The sequence below is a fragment of the Triticum urartu genome, chromosome 3A, assembly GCF_056163025.1.
Source record: "Triticum urartu cultivar PI428250 chromosome 3A, HENAU_Tu73, whole genome shotgun sequence".
NCBI lineage: Eukaryota > Viridiplantae > Streptophyta > Magnoliopsida > Poales > Poaceae > Triticum > Triticum urartu.
Genome location: NC_141875.1, coordinates 106,415,226 through 106,434,408, shown reverse-complemented (window position 1 = coordinate 106,434,408; position 19,183 = coordinate 106,415,226).

The following is a 19,183-nucleotide window of genomic DNA, read 5'->3' as shown; positions in this document are numbered from 1 at the left end:
GATTCCATTTTCGACTCTCAATGGGGAAGCAACAAGAAGAGAGATCAGGAGATCAGGAGAGCTTTCGAGAGAGTTGACCCGGGCCACTACCTAGCACATGCGGGAGAGATAGATGTAGAGACGAGAGCAGATGAGCAGAAACATTCATATCGCGAAAAAAGACGGCCAGAAACGCAAATCACCGAAAAGATTCTATTTAAACTCAGTTTTACTATCCTAAATATATTTTTACTTGTCGGGACCCTCACTTGCTTGAAAGAATTTTTTTTATCCATATGAACAAATACAAAACTCTTAGCATTGTGCTCATATATATAGCTAATGGAAGTACACGGACGGTTGCATATGCCAACATTGTCTTCGGTCACCTTCAAATGTCTCCTACATATAACGTCTTAAAAGCTCGTGTGCTTCTGATGAGTATATCTCTGGATTCCTGTTCACTATCTCAATCGCCATTGCCATCATAGGATTAGGAAGGCGAATATGTCTTTGTGTCGCAATCGGTGGTACTAGAAGCTGACGCCGACACATGGGGCAAGTTCCCTTCGTCTCGAGCCACCTTTCCACGCACCGTCCATGAAAGTTGTGTCCACACGTCGTCTCCTTCCACGCGGTCGCCACGGCCTCCTCCTGACCCAAGCATATAGGGCATCCTTCACCGTCAGATGGCGTTTCCACGGGCTTTAGCACCTTGGCCGCGGTGGCAGCGCAGGACTCCTCCATCCCAAGCTGACGTGGTTCCATGCCAGAAGTTCCCTACCCTCCACGCCACCAAAACAAGGCACTACGGCGAGTTTCCGGCCGGCTGGTCGTTGACTTGCGTCTTTAGTATGACCGGCGAATTTAGTTCCGATCGGGGAAGAGGAAAGTTGGCTCCTGTGGTTCTCTAATCTGGAGAGGGCGTTTGGGTTGCATGTATATATAAAGAAGAAAGTTCCGCAACGGGAGTAGGAGACGGTTAGCGATCAGTCGACGAGTAGGATTCAGGGACGATCAACGTACGTATACGCAGTGGACTTGTCCATGTACTTGTACGAGCGTGATTCGGTCTCAGCCCACACTGCACTCTCCCCTGCCCAACCCATTGGGAAGAAACAGCCACGGGACGCGGGGTTTGCGCGTAGTAGTACGTGTATGCATATATGTATTGTTATTCGACAGATATAGGATCGTGCCATTGTTCTCCAACCATGAAAGCACGTTCCCCTTCTTCTTTTTCTCCTAAGAGCATCTCCAGCCATTGGCCCTTCAGGGGGCGCCTAAAATCGTCGCCTAGAGATGAGCCGGCGCAAAAATTGGGCCTGGGGGCGAGTTGGTCCCTAGCCGCCGGCCCCAGGGTCGCCCCAGGCGCGTTTGAAAATAAAATTTGTAAAGCAAATTTCGACACAGTTCGGCGAAGTTCAGCAAAACACGATAAATTTCGGCAAACATGGGCATATATTAGGCATGTTCGCCGGTTTTCATTACATAGCAAAATAGATAATAACTAAACTAAAAGAGAAACTGGCTGAACGCCGAGTAGTCGCCATTGTCGCCGCCATCGTCGCCGTTGTCGTCGGACTTCTCCTCCTTGACGCAGCCGTCCCTGGTGGACCCCTGACCGGCGTCGCCAACGCGGGCTGGTGGCGGTGGCGCGTCGTCGTCGTCGCTGTCGCAGATGACGACGACCCCGCCTTCGTCGCGGACGCGTCGGCGCTGCGCGAAGCGGCGCAGGGCGCCGCACTGGCGCTCCTTCGCCTTCTCCAGGCGCTCCTTCTCCATCGCTATGGAGTCCCTGCGCGCCCATTTCAGGGCCGCGTCGTCGTCGTCGAGCTCCGTCTTCACCGGCGCGTCCGGCTCCTTCTTCGCCGGCGCGAGCCCCGGCTCCGTCTTTGACTTGACGAAGCGCGGGGGAGGAGCCGACGAGGAGGCGCGCCGGCCGCCCTCGTCGATGACGGTGCCGACGCTGCGAGTGCGCCGGCCGAGCGGTGTCTCCGCCGCGGGCTCGGCCTTGACGCCGAGCAGGGCCGGAGCACCGGAGGAGTGAGAGGAAGAGCGCGAGGAGGAAGAAGAGGAGGAGGACCCGAACCTCCTTGGCGCCCATGGCCCGGCGCGTCGGTGGTGCGGCGGGGCGGCCGCCCTCGCCGGGTACGCCAACGGCGGGTTGTTGCCGCCCTCGAGGTGCTCAGCACGCCCTCGAGTGTGCGGCCGGGGACGCCCCACCACAGGTGGCGCCCCTCGCTGTTCTTCTGGCCACCGACCACCGGCGCGTCGTTGGTGGACGCCAACCGCTGCCGCTGGCGGCGCTCGAAGTACGCCGCCCAAGCCGCATGGTTGTCGGCGGCGTACTGGGGGAGGAAGAGCTGGGCGTCGGTGAGGGAGGCGCGGACGACCGCGACCTCCTCGGCGAAGTAGTTTGGCTTGGCCACGGCGTCGGGCAACGGGGGAACGGGCACTCCCCCGTCGCTGAGCCTCCACCCCGTCGGCTAGGCGCGCATGGCCGGCGGCGCCGGGATGTTCACCTAGAACAAGAGTCAGGACTCCTGTTCGCGCAGCGAATGGCGGCCGAACCCGTTGGCCGCCGCCTCGTCTCCGGGGAAACGTTCTGCCATGGCGACGGGCTCGGGAGAGATAGAGAGGGAGAGGGAGGGGCTGGGCGGCGGCGCTCGGGAGAGGTAGAGGGAGGGGCTGGGCGACGGCGAGGGGCGGGGCTGGTGTGGGCACAGGCGAGTGAGGCCACCGGCTATATAGCCACGCTGCGGCCGTGCGAACGCGTGCGAGGGAGGGGAGGCGTCGGCTCGCCGTCCCGTGACACGCCGCCCGTGAGGAATCAATGGCAAAGCTGACCGGCGGCAGCCTTGCCATTAATTCCCTGCGGGAACCGAGGCCGTTGGGGGAAGACGAGGCGCCGTGTCACTGACGCGGCTGGCCCCCGGGCGCCCCCTAGCGCGCCGGGTTCGGCCTGAGTCCGCCGGCACTGTTTTCAGCCCAAACCGGCGAAAATCGGTCTCTTGGGGACGCGACTGAGCCGTTTTTACGGCGCCGGCGCGAGAAAATCACATGGGGAGGCCTTCCTGGGACGCGGCTAGAGATGCTCTAAGAACACACGTCCGACCTCGGCACCAAGCATCTCGGCGAACAGCCTCAGTTGCTCCCGCTTGCAGGGCCCTACTCACCAGCACGTAGCAGGTGTGTGCCGACGTGCCCGTCGGGGCGCAGCTCGCAATGCTGCACCATCCCGAACAGCCAGTGAGGTCGCCGGCGCCCATATGCTTCCGCTTCCTCGGAGCCAACGAAAAATATTTCGCTATGGGATAAATTTTGGGACCCATTGAAATATCGGAAATTTTGAAAATTTCACGCCGAAACAGGACCTCAAATTCAAATGAAATTTCACCGAAATTTGAATGAAATTTGGGAAGTATATTATGATCATGTATATTTCGTTAACTATCAACTTGTCACATAGACTCTACTTTGTTTTGATAATGTACTATCTTGTGTGCATCCACGGAAGCTATGTTGTTGCACAGTTCTTAGATTCATGATTGCTTAGGGCATCTCCAATGCCGACCCTCAAGCCGGCTGCATACGTCCGGACCGCAGAAGCCATCCAATACGGGCATCATGTATCGGTCTGCGGGCATCCGAACAGCAATCAAGCCCGCTTCTGACCGCCTTTGGCCCACACAAAGCCCCTCCCCCTCGCCTGCGTGCGTTCCCGCCGGACGCCAGCTGCCCACATTCATGTCGTTGTAGAGCGCGTCATTGCACATTGAAGCCGGCCTAGAGCGGACGCGACCTCTCATTGCCTCCGCCATTGAAGTGGCGCGTCGGCCGAGGGCGCCGCCTGCGACGCGTCTTCGGTGTCCGCGCTTGTTCAATGCCGGAGACGCGTTACTGGACGGGATGGGACGGATATCTACAATGCCCATTCAATGCCCCATCCATCTGTATGCCGCCATTAAGCGCATTGACGAACCCGGACACCTCGACTCACCTGAATATGCTATTTAAAGGCAACCACACTCGACTAACTCCACACCACACCACAAGCCGCTCCCTACCCTCCTCCCTTGTAGTTCATCCGCCATGACTGCAGGCAGCGAAGCTCTGTAGGAGAGCCTTTCCACGGAGATGAAGCACGCCGTGGCCGCCCTTGCCTCAGCCTGGCAGAGCCGCCGTGCCAGGCAAATCAAGGTTGGCTTGCCGGCGAGCTCGCATGAGGTCTCCCACGATGACGATGACCCCACCATGGAGACGGGCTCCGACGACACCGTCCCGGTCCCCGCGCCTGTGCACGCCGGCTTCACCATGGAATAGGCGTTGGCGCACTACAACGACGCCATGGCGGAGGTGCAACCTGCATCGGCGCCTATGTCGGTGTTCCAGCAGGCGCACGAGGAACAACAGTACAACCCGTTCCTCTTGGAGCAGCACCAACTGGCGGAGGGCCTGATCTACGGTGAGCGCCCGAGCGAGAAGGTTGTGGCGACCATGGCCGCGGCGAACCCCAACTTCGTCGTGGAGCAGTGTGTAATCTACGATACCGTCCGCGCTCAAGCCGCCAATCGCCAGGAAGAGGCCACCGCCGAGGCGCAGCTCCAGGCGATCGCGGAGGAGAACCACATCAGCTGCGCCTCCTACGCGCCGCCGGCGAACAATCTGGTGGCTCGATGAGACGATGACAACGCGGGTGGCGCCATTTCCATCTTGGACCTCACGTCCACCGGCGACGGACAAGGCGCAGACTCCTCCGAGGATGAGTAGGGCACAGGAGGAGGCAGGGCCTTGCGTCCCATGTGGGCGTCCGTCTCCCGTGTTCTACTCTTCCTCGCTGGAGACCGTAACTTAACTTCACCGGTCTTACCGCCGGTGATCATGAAGATGGCGGATGGAGGATGGGAAGGGCTTGGACGCCGGGCGCGGCGCCGTAGGATAAGTTTAGGGTCAGATCGGCTCATTTTTCGTTTTAAATCTTCTAAATCTAATGAAAATCCGCCGTGCTTGTATGAAATCACGATTTTCATCCGGTTTGTTGAAAAAGAGTTTGAAATATATGCGGATAGCGTTGGATGGCGGCTTCCGGCATCCGTGTCTGCGAACTGATCCTTCCTCCTGTTCGCGGACAGATACGGGAGGAAATTTACGGGTCGTCGTTTGAGATGCCCTTATTATGCCTTGTTGGGCTGTGTTATGTTACATTAGGCCAACATGTGGACCAGATTGCATTTTTATGCCTTTGTTAGGCTGTGGGTAAAGGGGAGGTGACACCTAAAGATGATGAGCAGGCCGGGTAACAATCTAGGCCATACAAAGATAAGGCATGCGCGGATAAGTCAATGTGGATGAGTTGATGTGGGGATGAGAGTCAATGCAAACAAAGCGATGTAGCCATGAGTTCAAAGCACTAGAGAAGGGGTGGTAGTGCGAACGAGGTGGTAGAAAAGGGAATCGGAAGATCAAAACATAGTAAAGAGATGAACATGCATTACGACATGGTCGAAAATCACATATGACACCTTCCAACCAAATATCACTTTATATGTTTTTGTAATCACATGGCAACACATGGGCGTCTAACTAGTCTAAACATGCATGGAAAATGTTACTTTTACTAGTTTTCTTAACATGCACACATCTCACTTCATCAACTCCTCAACTTTTATCACCTAAAAAAATCTAGTACACTTATTTCTCTAAACATGCAAAAGAAATAATACTAACATTCTATAGATATTTTGCAGCTACTCCCTCTGTCCCTAATACATTGCGCCTCGTTTACCATCTTTCAACTTTGACCATTCTTTTTCTTTTTTTTGCGAATAACTTTGACCATTAATTTCACCGGCGATATATCAAGTATATGCCATAAAAGTTATACAGTCGGAAACTACATTTTAATACGAATTTAATGGTATCATTTTTGTGACATATTCCCTCCATTCATAAATATAAGTCAACAAGTGACTACATACGAAGCAAAATGAATGAATCTACACTCCAAAATATGTTTATATATATCTATATGTTGTAGTCTTTTTGAAATGTCTAAAAAGACTTATATTTAGGAACAGAGGGAGTATAACCTATGTTTTGTTGGTCAAATTCAAGGTCAAAACTGAATCTCGAAATACGCGTGTGCCATGTAAATAGGGACAGAGGGAGTATATAATAATTAAATACAATAAATCATACTCTGTATTTGCACTCTCCGGTCTCATTTTCTTATATTCAAGTTCGAGATAACCATACTCACTAAAATAACAATTTGCAACTAAATCCTGCAGCAACGCATTGGCTATTATCTGTATGTATATACATGCTGATTATATACTTTTTCCGTCTACGAATAAATGTACATCTAGCTTTTGTTTATGTCAAAATTTAAAAACTTTGACCAATTTTATCAGGAAAAGTAGCAGCATTTATGGCATTAAATTAGTATCACTAGATTTCTTATGAAATTTAGTTTCATAATATACCAATTTGATGTCATATGTGCTATTACTTTTTTCTATAAAGTTGATCAAAATTTTAAAACATTGACTTAGAATAAAAGATAAAAATACATTTATTCGCAGATGGTGGGAGTACATATCTAGCTTACAAGCATATCACAAACCATGTGGTTGCAAGCATGCGTACAACTCCATTGAACGTGGCATCAGCCCGAAGCGACGTGAGCAACCTATAAAGGGCTTCTTTCCCCTCGCAAATTGGCGTGCTTTTTTCGTTCTCGCCGCGAGAACGGTGCCATTTTAGATAACATACATTACAAGTTATATGTTATTTATTTTTTTCGAACATAGTACAAATGCAAGTGCTTATATACACGTGCATACACTCATCCTTATAAACGCACACACGCACACCCTATTTTTATGAGCACCTTCGAAAGACTGAGCCGATCTTAAAATAAATTCAGAAATAAATGCGAGCACCGGGATTTAAACCTTGGTGGGCTGAGGATACCACAGTCTATCTAACCATCCAACCACAAGTTGGTTCATAATATATGTTCTTTGTTCTCGATGAAGGATCATATAAAGTGAAGAGGTAAAAAAAAAACAGATGTATGACAACGACGACATTGATTGCACAAGGCATCGCAATGCAGCGGCTCGGATCAAATAGAAAATCTCTGGCATGTTCTGTTGATTCTCTGGCCTAGCAAAAGTTCTGCACTCAAAGATAATTTGCTTACATAAATGTGTAGCATCAGGCTCATATGCGTGTAAAGCTATCAGAAGCTAAATAGTAGGACATGCTAATATTGTTTCTAATCGCCTCCGGACATCCCGGGCCTATACATTGGAAAATATGCGTATGGATCGGGGAAAATGTGAGGATCCCTCTGCATTGATTCAATCGCCAACATGACGAAGGGATTAGGAAAGCCAACATTTTGTTTTACAACAACTGGTGGTTCTTGAAGCTGACGCCAACACATGGGGCAACTTCCCTTCATCTCTAGCAACCTCTCCACGCACCGTCCATGAAAAATATGCCCACACACTGTCTCCTTCCATGCGGTCATTGCTTCTTCTTGATCCAAGCATATGGCACATACTTCATCGGATGGCGCCTCCACTGGCTTTAGCACCCCGTCCATAGTGGCAATGCAGGACTCCTCGAGCTCGGGCTGATGTGGTTCCATGACAGAAGTACTCTCCAGGAACCAAGATACCAAAACACGGCACTAAGGTGAGTTCCCAGCCGGCTGATCGCGGACTTGGGCTTCTATGGTTATTTGGGGTCAGGGTGCTTGGGTTTGCATATATGGAGAGGAAAGTTGCGCAACGGCCACCGGAAGTAGGAATCGGTTAGCGATCGATGGACGAGTAGGAAGGATTCAGGAACGATCAACCAACGTATACGCAGTGGAGTCATCCCTGTACAATACTTGTACGAGCGTGACTCGGTCATCCAACAGTCCACCATTTGACGCAGTAGAGCAGCCCACGCATCAGCCCGATGCTCCACTGCGACCTGTGACACGCCGGTCACTAGAACGAGATGGCCGCATGGTGCTGCCAGTTCGTCCTGCGCGTTTACAGTCCAAGAATTATGGGGACGAGATCCCAATGGAAGACAGTTCAGTCTTAGGCATGTTGGTCAGGCCCGTGACCTCACAGGTTACAAGTTGGGCTCCGACGGAATATGGAAATTGCAAGTTCAGTCACATTATTCGTGGGAATTAGGCCAACTCCATCGCACGACCCTAAACAGACGTTCGTTTTATCCAGATTTCGTCCATTTGAGGTGGTAATAGGTAACAAAACGGACATGCGTGTCCGCTCGTTGTTGGAGGCGCCTAACGCAGCAACCAACCCTAAAATGTCCGCTGCCGTCCACGTCCATCGTGGCATGCCGCTCTCCCACGCCCTGCCCCTGTCCAACCCGCAGCCGGCACCGCGCCTTGCCGCACTTCCTCTGCCCCGCCGCGTCCGCGCTACCGCGCCGTCGCCTGCACGTCCGTGCCCGCGCCCGCGCTGCCCCACCGCCGGCTGCACCCCGCGCCACCGCCCACGCACGTCACGCCGTCGCCTGCACCTCGCCCCGCCCTGCCCGTCCCGGCTCGCCGCGCTCCCACCTCGCCAGCGCCGCGCTGCCCCGCTCGCGCCCTGCCAGCGCCACCGCCCCGCCCGCCCCCCGCCAGCGCCACCGCCTCGTCCCCACCCCGTGCACGCCGTGCCGCCCCCGCCCCACCAGCGTCGCGCATAGCCCGCGCGCGCTGCCCCCCCCCCCCGGTCGCCTGCACCCCGCACCAACGCCCGCGCACGCGCCCGCCGCCGCCTGCACCTTGCCTCGCCCTGCCCGCCCCGGCTCGCCGCGCCCCGCGCGTGCCGCCCTGCCCCCGCCTGCGCCAGCGCCGCCCTGCCCCCGCCAGCGCCGGAGTGGTGGAGATGAGAGAAAAGGAGGAGAGAGAGGGGGGTGGGTGGGTGTGTTGGGAAACGTGGTAATTTCAAAAAATTTCTTACGCACACGCAAGATCATGGTGATGCATAGCAACGAGAGGGGAGAGTGTGATCTACGTACCCTTGTAGACCGACAGCGGAAGCGTTAGCACAACGCGGTTGATGTAGTCGTACGTCTTCACGGCCCAACCGATCAAGCACCGAAACTACGGCACCTCCGAGTTCTAGCACACGTTCAGCTCGATGACGATCCCCGGACTTTGATCCAGCAAAGTGTCGGGGAAGAGTTCCGTCAGCACGACGGCGTGGTGACGATCTTGATGTACTACCGTCGCAGGGCTTCGCCTAAGCACTGCTACAATATTATCGAGTACTATGGTGGAAGGGGGCACCGCACACGGTTAAGAATATGATCACCCGGATCAACTTGTGTGTCTAGGGGTGCCCCTTGCCCCCGTATATAAAGGATCAAAGGGGGGGTGCGGCCGGCCAGGAGGAGGGCGCGCCAGGAGGAGTCCTACTCCCACCGGGAGTAGGATTCCCCCCCTTTCCTAGTTGGAATAGGATTCGGGAAGGGGGAAAAGGAGAGAGAGAAGGAAGGGGGCCGCCGCCCCCCTCTCATTGTCCTATTCGGACTAGGGGGGAGGGGCGCGCGGCCCAGCCCTGGACACCTCTCCTCTCTTCCACTAAAGCCCACTAAGGCCCATATACCTCCCGGGGGGTTCCGGTAACCTCCCGGTACTCCAGTAAAATCCCGATTTCACCCGGAACACTTCCGATATCCAAATATAGGCTTCCAATATATCAATCTTTATGTCTCGACTATTTCGAGACTCCTCGTCATGTTCGTGATCACATCCGGGACTCCGAACAAACTTTGGTACATCAAATTGCATAAACTCATAATATAACTGTCATCGAAACCTTAAGCGTGCGGACCCTACGGGTTCGAGAACAATGTAGACATGACCGAGACATGTCTCCGGTCAATAACCAATAGCGGAACCTGGATGCTCATATTGGCTCCTACATATTCTATGAAGATCTTTTATCGGTCAGACCGCATAACAACATACGTTGTTCCCTTTGTCATCGGTATGTTACTTGCCCGAGATTCGATCGTCGGTATCTCAATACCTAGTTCAATATCGTTACCGGCAAGTCTCTTTACTCGTTCCGTAATACATCATCTCACAACTAACTCATTAGTTGCAATGCTTGCAAGGCTTATGTGATGTGCATTACCGAGAGGGCCCAGAGATACCTGTCCGACAATCGGAGTGACAAATCCTAATCTCGAAATACGCCAACCCAACATGTACCTTTGGAGACACCTGTAGAGCACCTTTATAATCACCCAGTTACGTTGTGACGTTTGGTAGCACCCAAAGTGTTCCTCCGGCAAACAGGAGTTGCATAATCTCATAGTCATAGGAACATGTATAAGTCATGAAGAAAGCAATAGCAACATACTAAACGATCGGGTGCTAAGCTAATGGAATGGGTCATGTCAATCAGATAATTCATCTAATGATGTGATCCCGTTAATCAAATAACAACTCTTTGTCCATGGTTAGGAAACATAACCATCTTTGATTAACGAGCTAGTCAAGTAGAGGCATACTAGTGACACTCTGTTTGTCTATGTATTCACACATGTATTATGTTTCCGGTTAATACAATTCTAGCATGAATAATAAACATTTATCATGATATAAGGAAATAAATAATAACTTTATTATTGCCTTTAGGGCATATTTCCTTCAGTCTCCCACTTGCACTAGAGTCAATAATCTAGATTACACAGTAATGATTCTAACACCCATGGAGCCTTGGTGCTGATCATGTTTTGCTCGTGGAAGAGGCTTAGTTAACGGGTCTGCAACATTCAGATCCGTATGTATCTTGCAAATCTCTATGTCTCCCACCTGGACTAGATCCCGGATGGAATTGAAGCGTCTCTTGATGTGCTTGGTTCTCTTGTGAAATCTGGATTCCTTTGCCAAGGCAATTGCACCAGTATTGTCACAAAAGATTTTCATTGGACCCGATGCACTAGGTATGACACCTAGATCGGATATGAACTCCTTCATCTAGACTCCTTCATTTGCTACTTCCGAAGCAGCTATGTATTCCGCTTCACACGTAGATCCCGCCATGACGCTTTGTTTAGAACTGCACCAACTGACAGCTCCACCGTTTAATGTAAACACATATCCGGTTTGCGATTTAGAATCGTCCGGATCAGTGTCAAAGCTTGCATCAACGTAACCATTTACGATGAGCTCTTTGTCACCTCCATAAATGAGAAACATATCCTTAGTCCTTTTCAGGTATTTCGGGATGTTCTTGACCGCTGTCCAGTGATCCACCCCTGGATTACTTTGGTACCTCCCTGCTAGACTTATAGCAAGGCACACGTCAGGTCTGGTACACAGCATTGCATACATGATAGAGCCTATGGCTGAAGCATAGGGAACATCTTTCATTTTCTCTCTATCTTCTGCAGTGGTCGGGCATTGAGTCTTACTCAACTTCACACCTTGTAACACAGGCAAAATCCTTTCTTTGCTTGATCCATTTTGAACTTTTTCAAACTTTGTCAAGGTATGTGCTTTGTGAAAGTCCAATTAAGCGTCTTGTTCTATCTCTATAGATCTTAATGCCTAATATGTAAGTAGCTTCACCGAGGTCTTTCATTGAAAAACTCTTATTCAAGTATCCCTTTATGCTATCCAGAAATTCTATATCATTTCCAATTAGTAATATGTCATCCACATATAATATCAGAAATGCTACAGATCTCCCACTCACTTTCTTGTAAATACAGGCTTCACCAAAAGTCTGTATAAAACCAAATGCTTTGATCACACTATCAAAGCGTTTATTCCAACTCCGAGAGGCTTGCACCAGTCCATAAATGAATTACTGGAGCTTGCACACTTTGTTAGCTCCCTTTGGATCGACAAAACCTTCTGGTTGCATCATATACAACTCTTCTTTCAGAAATCCATTCAGGAATGCAGTTTTGACATCCATCTGCCAAATTTCATAATCATAAAATGCGGCAATTGCTAACATGATTCGGACAGACTTAAGCATCGCTACGGGTGAGAAGGTCTCGTCGTAGTCAATCCATTGAACTTGCCAAAAACCTTTTGCGACAAGTCGAGCTTTGTAGACAGTAATATTACCATCAGCGTCAGTCTTCTTCTTGAAGATCCATTTATTCTCAATTGCTTGCCGATCATTGGGCAAGTCAACCAAAGTCCATACTTTGTTCTCATACATGGATCCCATCTCAGATTTCATGGCTTCAAGCCATTTTGCGGAATCTGCGCTCACCATCGCTTCTTCATAGTTTGTAGGTTCATCATGATCTAGTAGCATGACTTCCAGAACAGGATCACCGTACCACTCTGGCGCGGATCTCATTCTGGTTGATCTACGAGGTTCAGTAGTATCTTGTTCTGAAGTTTCATAATCATTATCATTAGCTTCCTCACTAATTGGTGTAGGTGTCGCAGAAACAGGTTTCTGTGATGTACTACTTTCCAATAAGGGAGTAGGTACAGTTACCTCGTCAAGTTTTACTTTCCTCCCACTCACTTCTTTCGAGAGAAACTCCTTCTTCAGAAATTTTCTGAATTTAGCAACAAAAGTCTTGCCTTCGGATCTGTGATAGAAGGTGTATCCAATAGTTTCCTTTGGATATCCTATGAAGACACATTTCTCCGATTTGGGTTTGAACTTATCAGGTTGAACCTTTTTCACATAAGCATCGCAACCCCAAACTTTCAGAAACGACAACTGTGGTTTCTTGCCAAACCACAGTTCATAAGGTGTCGTCTCAACGGATTTTGATGGTGCCCTATTTAACGTGAATGCGGCCGTCTCTAGAGCGTATCCCCAAAACGATAGCGGTAAATCAGTAAGAGACATCATAGATCGCACCATATCTAGTAAAGTACGATTACAACGTTCGGACACGCCATTACGCTGTGGTGTTCCGGGTGGCGTGAGTTGCGAAACTATTCCACATTGTTTCAAATGTACACCAAACTCGTAACTCAAATATTCTCCTCCACGATCAGATCGTAGGAATTTTATTTTCTTGTTACGATGATCTTCAACTTCACTCTGAAATTCTTTGAACTTTTCAAATGTTTCAGACTTGTGTTTCATTAAGTAGATATACTCATATCTGCTTAAGTCATCTGTGAAGGTGAGAAAATAACGATATCCGCCACGAGCCTCAATATTCATCGGACCACATACATCTGTATGTATGATTTCCAACAAATCTGTTGCTCTCTCCATAGAACCGGAGAATGGTGTTTTTGTCATCTTACCCATAAGGAACGGTTCGCAAGTACCAAGTGATTCATAATCAAGTGGTTCCAAAAGCCCATCAGTATGGAGTTTCTTCATGCGCTTTATACCGATATGACCCAAACGGCAGTGCCACAAATAAGTTGCACTATCATTATCAACTCTGCATCTTTTGGCTTCAACACTATGAATATGTGTGTCACTACTATCGAGATTTAATAAGAATAGACCACTCCTTAAGGGTGCATGACCATAAAAGATATTACTCATGTAAATAGAACAACCATTATTCTCTGATTTAAATGAATAACCGTCTCGCATCAAACAAGATCCAGATATAATGTTCATGCTTAACGCTGGCACCAAATAACAATTATTTAGGTCTAATACTAATCCCGAAGGTAGATGTAGAGGTAGCGTGCCGACTGCGATCACATCGACTTTGGAACCGTTTCCCACGCGCATCATCACCTCGTCCTTAGCCAATCTTCGCTTAATCCGTAGTCCCTGTTTCGAGTTGCAAATATTAGCAACAGAACCAGTATCAAATATCCAGGTGCTACTGCGAGCATTAGTAAGGTACACATCAATAACATGTATATCATATATACCTTTGTTCACCTTGCCATCCTTCTTATCCGCCAAATACTTGGGGCAGTTCCGCTTCCAGTGACCAGTCTGCTTGCAGTAGAAGCACTCAGTTTCAGGCTTAGGTCCAGGTTTGGGTTTCTTCTCTTGAGTAGCAACTTGCTTGCTATTCCTTTTGAAGTTCCCCTTCATCTTCCCTTTGCCCTTTTTCTTGAAACTAGTGGTCTTGTTGACCATCAACACTTGATGCTCTTTCTTGATTTCTACCTTCGCAGCTTTCAGCATTGCGAAGAGCTCGGGAATAGTCTTATTCATCCCTTGCATATTATAGTTCATCACGAAGCTCTTGTAGCTTGGTGGCAGTGATTGGAGAATTCTGTCAATGACGCAATCATCTGGAAGATTAACTCCCAATTGAATCAAGTGATTATTATACTCAGACATTTTGAGTATATGCTCACTGACAGAACTGTTCTCCTCCATCTTGCAGCTATAGAATTTATTGGAGACTTCATATCTCTCAATCCAGGCATTTGCTTGAAATATTAACTTCAACTCCTGGAACATCTCATATGCTCCATGACGTTCAAAACGTCGTTAAAGTCCCGATTCTAAGCCGTAAAGCATGGCACACTGAAATATCGAGTAGTCATCAGCTTTGCTCTGCCAGACGTTCATAACATCTGGTGTTGCTCCAGCAGCAGGCCTGGCACCCAGCGGTGCTTTCAGGACGTAATTCTTCTGTGCAGCAATGAGGATAATCCTCAAGTGCGGACCCAGTCCGTGTAATTGCTACCATCATCTTTCAACATTGCTTTCTCAAGGAATGCATTAAAATTCAACGGAACAACGGCACGGGCCATCTATCTACAATCAAACATACATAAGCAAGATACTACCAGGTACTAAGTTCATGATAAATTTAGGTTCAATTAATCATATTACTTAAAGAACTCCCACTTAGATAGACATCCCTCTAATCCTCTAAGTGATTACGTGATCCAAATCAACTAAACCATGTCCGATCATCACGTGAGATGGAGTAGTTTCATTGGTGAACCTCACTATGTTGATCATATCTACTATATGATTCACGCTCGATCTTTCGGTCTCCGTGTTCCGAGGCCATATCTGTATATGCTTGGCTCATCAAGTATAACCTGAGTATTCTGCGTGTGCAACTGTTTTGCACCCGTTGTATTTGAACGTAGAGCCTATCACACCCGATCATCACGTGGTGTCTCAGCACGAAGAACTTTCGCAACGGTGCATACTCAGGGAGAACACTTCTTGATAATTAGTGAGAGATCATCTTATAATGCTACTGTCAATCAAAGCAAGATAAGATGCATAAAAGATAAACATCACATGCAATCAATATAAGTGATATGATATGGCCATCATCATCTTGTGCTTGTGATCTCCATCTTCGAAGCACCGTCGTGATCACCATCGTCACCGGCGCGACACCTTCATCTCCATCGTAGCATCGTTGTCGTCTCGCCAATCTTATGCTTCCATGACTATCGCTACCGCTTAGTGATAAAATAAAGCATTACAGCGCGATTGCATTGCATACAATAAAGCGACAACCATATAGCTCCTGCCAGTTGCCGATAATTCGGTTACAAAACATGATCATCTCATACAATAAAATTTAGCATCATGTCTTGACCATATCACATCACAACATGCCCTGCAAAAACAAGTTAGATGTCCTCTACTTTGTTGTTGCAAGTTTTACGTAGCTGCTACGGGCTTAAGTAAGAACCAATCTTACCTACGCATCAAAAACCACAACGATAGTTTGTCAAGTTGGTGTTGTTTTAACCTTCGCAAGGACCGGGCGTAGCCACACTTGGTTCAACTAAAGTTGGAGAAACTGTCACCCGCTAGCCACCTTTGTGCAAAACACGTCGGGAGAACCGGTCTCGCGTAAGCGTACGCGTAATGTCGGTCCGGACCGCTTCGTCCAACAATACCGCCGAACCAAAGTATGACATGCTGGTAAGCAGTATGACTTATATCGCTCACAACTCACTTGTGTTCTACTCGTACATATAACATCAACACAGAAAACCTAGGCTCGGATGCCACTGTTGGGGAACGTGGTAATTTCAAAAAAATTCCTACGCACACGCAAGATCATGGTGATGCATAGCAACGAGAGGGGAGAGTGTGATCTACGTACCCTTGTAGACCGACAGCGGAAGCGTTAGCACAACACGGTTGATGTAGTCGTACGTCTTCACGGCCCAACCGATCAAGCACCGAAACTACGGCACCTCCGAGTTCTAGCACACGTTCAGCTCGATGACGATCCCCGGACTCTGATCCAGCAAAGTGTCGGGGAAGAGTTCCGTCAGCACGACGGCGTGGTGACGATCTTGATGTACTACCGTCGCAGGGCTTCGCCTAAGCACCGCTACAATATTATCGAGTACTATGGTGGAAGGGGGCACCGCACACGGTTAAGAATATGATCACCCGGATCAACTTGTGTGTCTAGGGGTGCCCCTTGCCCCCGTATATAAAGGATCAAAGGGGGGGTGCGGCCGGCCAGGAGGAGGGCGCGCCAGGAGGAGTCCTACTCCCACCGGGAGTAGGATTCCCCCCCTTTCCTAGTTGGAATAGGATTCGGGAAGGGGGAAAAGGAGAGAGAGAAGGAAGGGGGCCGCCGCCCCCCTCTCATTGTCCTATTCGGACTAGGGGGGAGGGGCGCGCGGCCCAGCCCTGGCCACCTCTCCTCTCTTCCACTAAAGCCCACTAAGGCCCATATACCTCCCGGGGGGTTCCGGTAACCTCCCGGTACTCCGGTAAAATCCCGATTTCATCCGGAACACTTCCGATATCCAAATATAGGCTTCCAATATATCAATCTTTATGTCTCGACTATTTCGAGACTCCTCGTCATGTCCGTGATCACATCCGGGACTCCGAACAAACTTCGGTACATCAAAATGCATAAACTCATAATATAACTGTCATCGAAACCTTAAGCGTGCGGACCCTACGGGTTCGAGAACAATGTAGACATGACCGAGACATGTCTCCGGTCAATAACCAATAGCGGAACCTGGATGCTCATATTGGCTCCTACATATTCTACGAAGATCTTTTATTGGTCAGACCGCATAACAACATACGTTGTTCCCTTTTTCATCGGTATGTTACTTGCCCGAGATTCGATCGTCGGTATCTCAATACCTAGTTCAATCTCGTTACCGGCAAGTCTCTTTACTCGTTCCGTAATACATCATCTCACAACTAACTCATTAGTTGCAATGCTTGCAAGGCTTATGTGATGTGCATTACCGAGAGGGCCCAGAGATACCTCTCCGACAATCGGAGTGACAAATCCTAATCTCGAAATACGCCAACCCAACATGTACCTTTGGAGACACCTGTAGAGCACCTTTATAATCACCCAGTTACGTTGTGACGTTTGGTAGCACCCAAAGTGTTCCTCCGGCAAACAGGAGTTGCATAATCTCATAGTCATAGGAACATGTATAAGTCATGAAGAAAGCAATAGCAACATACTAAACGATCGGGTGCTAAGCTAATGGAATGGGTCATGTCAATCAGATAATTCATCTAATGATGTGATCCCGTTAATCAAATAACAACTCTTTGTCCATGGTTAGGAAACATAACCATCTTTGATTAACGAGCTAGTCAAGTAGAGGCATACTAGTGACACTCTGTTTGTCTATGTATTCACACATGTATTATGTTTCCGGTTAATACAATTCTAGCATGAATAATAAACATTTATCATGATATAAGGAAATAAATAATAACTTTATTATTGCCTTTAGGGCATATTTCCTTCAGTCTCCCACTTGCACTAGAGTCAATAATCTAGATTACACAGTAATGATTCTAACACCCATGGAGCCTTGGTGCTGATCATGTTTTGCTCGTGGAAGAGGCTTAGTTAACGGGTCTGCACGCCTCGCCGAGGTTGCTTGCGCAGGCGTCCATGGAAGCGACACCCCCCTCCTCGCCGCCGCGGCACAGAGGCGAGGCGAGGAGGCGGGCCGCGTCGGCGAGGCGGGCGCGGGCGGCGATGGCGATGTCGCAAGACTCGTTGACCCGCTCCCAGACAAGGGCTTCCATGGCATCCCAGAAGCCATGGCTGACTCCCAAACCTCTTCTCTCTCTGTCGCGGTAGTTGTTCTGTTTTTTTCCGGCGAGAAGTTTGTTTCCGGCTGAGGGCGGACGACTGATCGATTACGGCGTTCTGCCGTTATACATACAGCTGGCTGCCGCCTGGCGGTGGGGGACCCACAGCCGTAACCGCCTTTCCGTCCAAGCGCCAGTTTAATGAAAAAAAAGAAAAAAAAGGGGGGAAAAGGTCGCGCGCGTGTGGCTACCCGAGAGGCGACCGAAGCACGCCTGCAACTCTCAAGCAGTTCCTGAAATCCTTTTTTGAAATGAAAAGGTAGTAAGGTCTACCTTATATATTTCAAAACAGGCAAGAAGCGTGAGGACCGGAGTGGTCGATTACATGAAGCTTATCTTCAGCACCAAGGTGCCCTGGCAATAAGCCGCCAGTTTGTAGAGAGACAGCAAAAAGAAAAAAAAAAGGGGGGGAAGGGGGGGGGGTTGGGGAAGAAGGAAGAGGTAAACAATTGTCTGACTTAAATTGAACAGGATTAAAGCTGAAACCAGCTTAAGCTAGGTTAAGTGGTGCGTCCACGCGTCTATAGCATCGTTGTCATTCTGCTCACGGCTCCTGCTTTTCCAGAGATGAAGCAGCTGTGACACGTACTGTTTGATATAAGCCGGAGACCATCTCTTGGAATTGAACACTCGGTCGTTTCGGGCGTGCCAGGAGGTGACAGCGGTGGCGGCAAAGAGAAGGTGGAACTTGCTTGTGGCTGGCCAGCGTTGTTCAGCTTGCTCGATAAAATTGATGAGGTCCAGAGAACTGAAGGCAAGATCAGTCAGGCCGAACACATTCCAGATTGCCGAGGCCGGAAAGCAACGTAGAACCACGTGCGATGCAGATTCTGGAGCAGGGCAGATATCACAATCCTGGCTTGACACAATCGAGGACCAATGTTTCTTCATCATGTTATCCCGAGTATTCAAGCGACCCCAGAACAGCGGCCATAAGAATACACGGTGCTTTAGGGGGATGATTCGGTCCCAAACCCAAGAACTATATGCAGAAGCCATACATCTGAAGGTGAGCAGCTCATAGGCGTGAGCTACATTGATGGGCTTGTTATTGATGGCAGAAAGCCTGGTGTCTGGGCGTTGAGACGATGTCGTGGTAGAAGCCAGGAGGGAGTGAAGGAGCTGGAGATCGTTGTTGGCAGTGGCTGACAGGTTGGGGTGAAGCTGGAGGT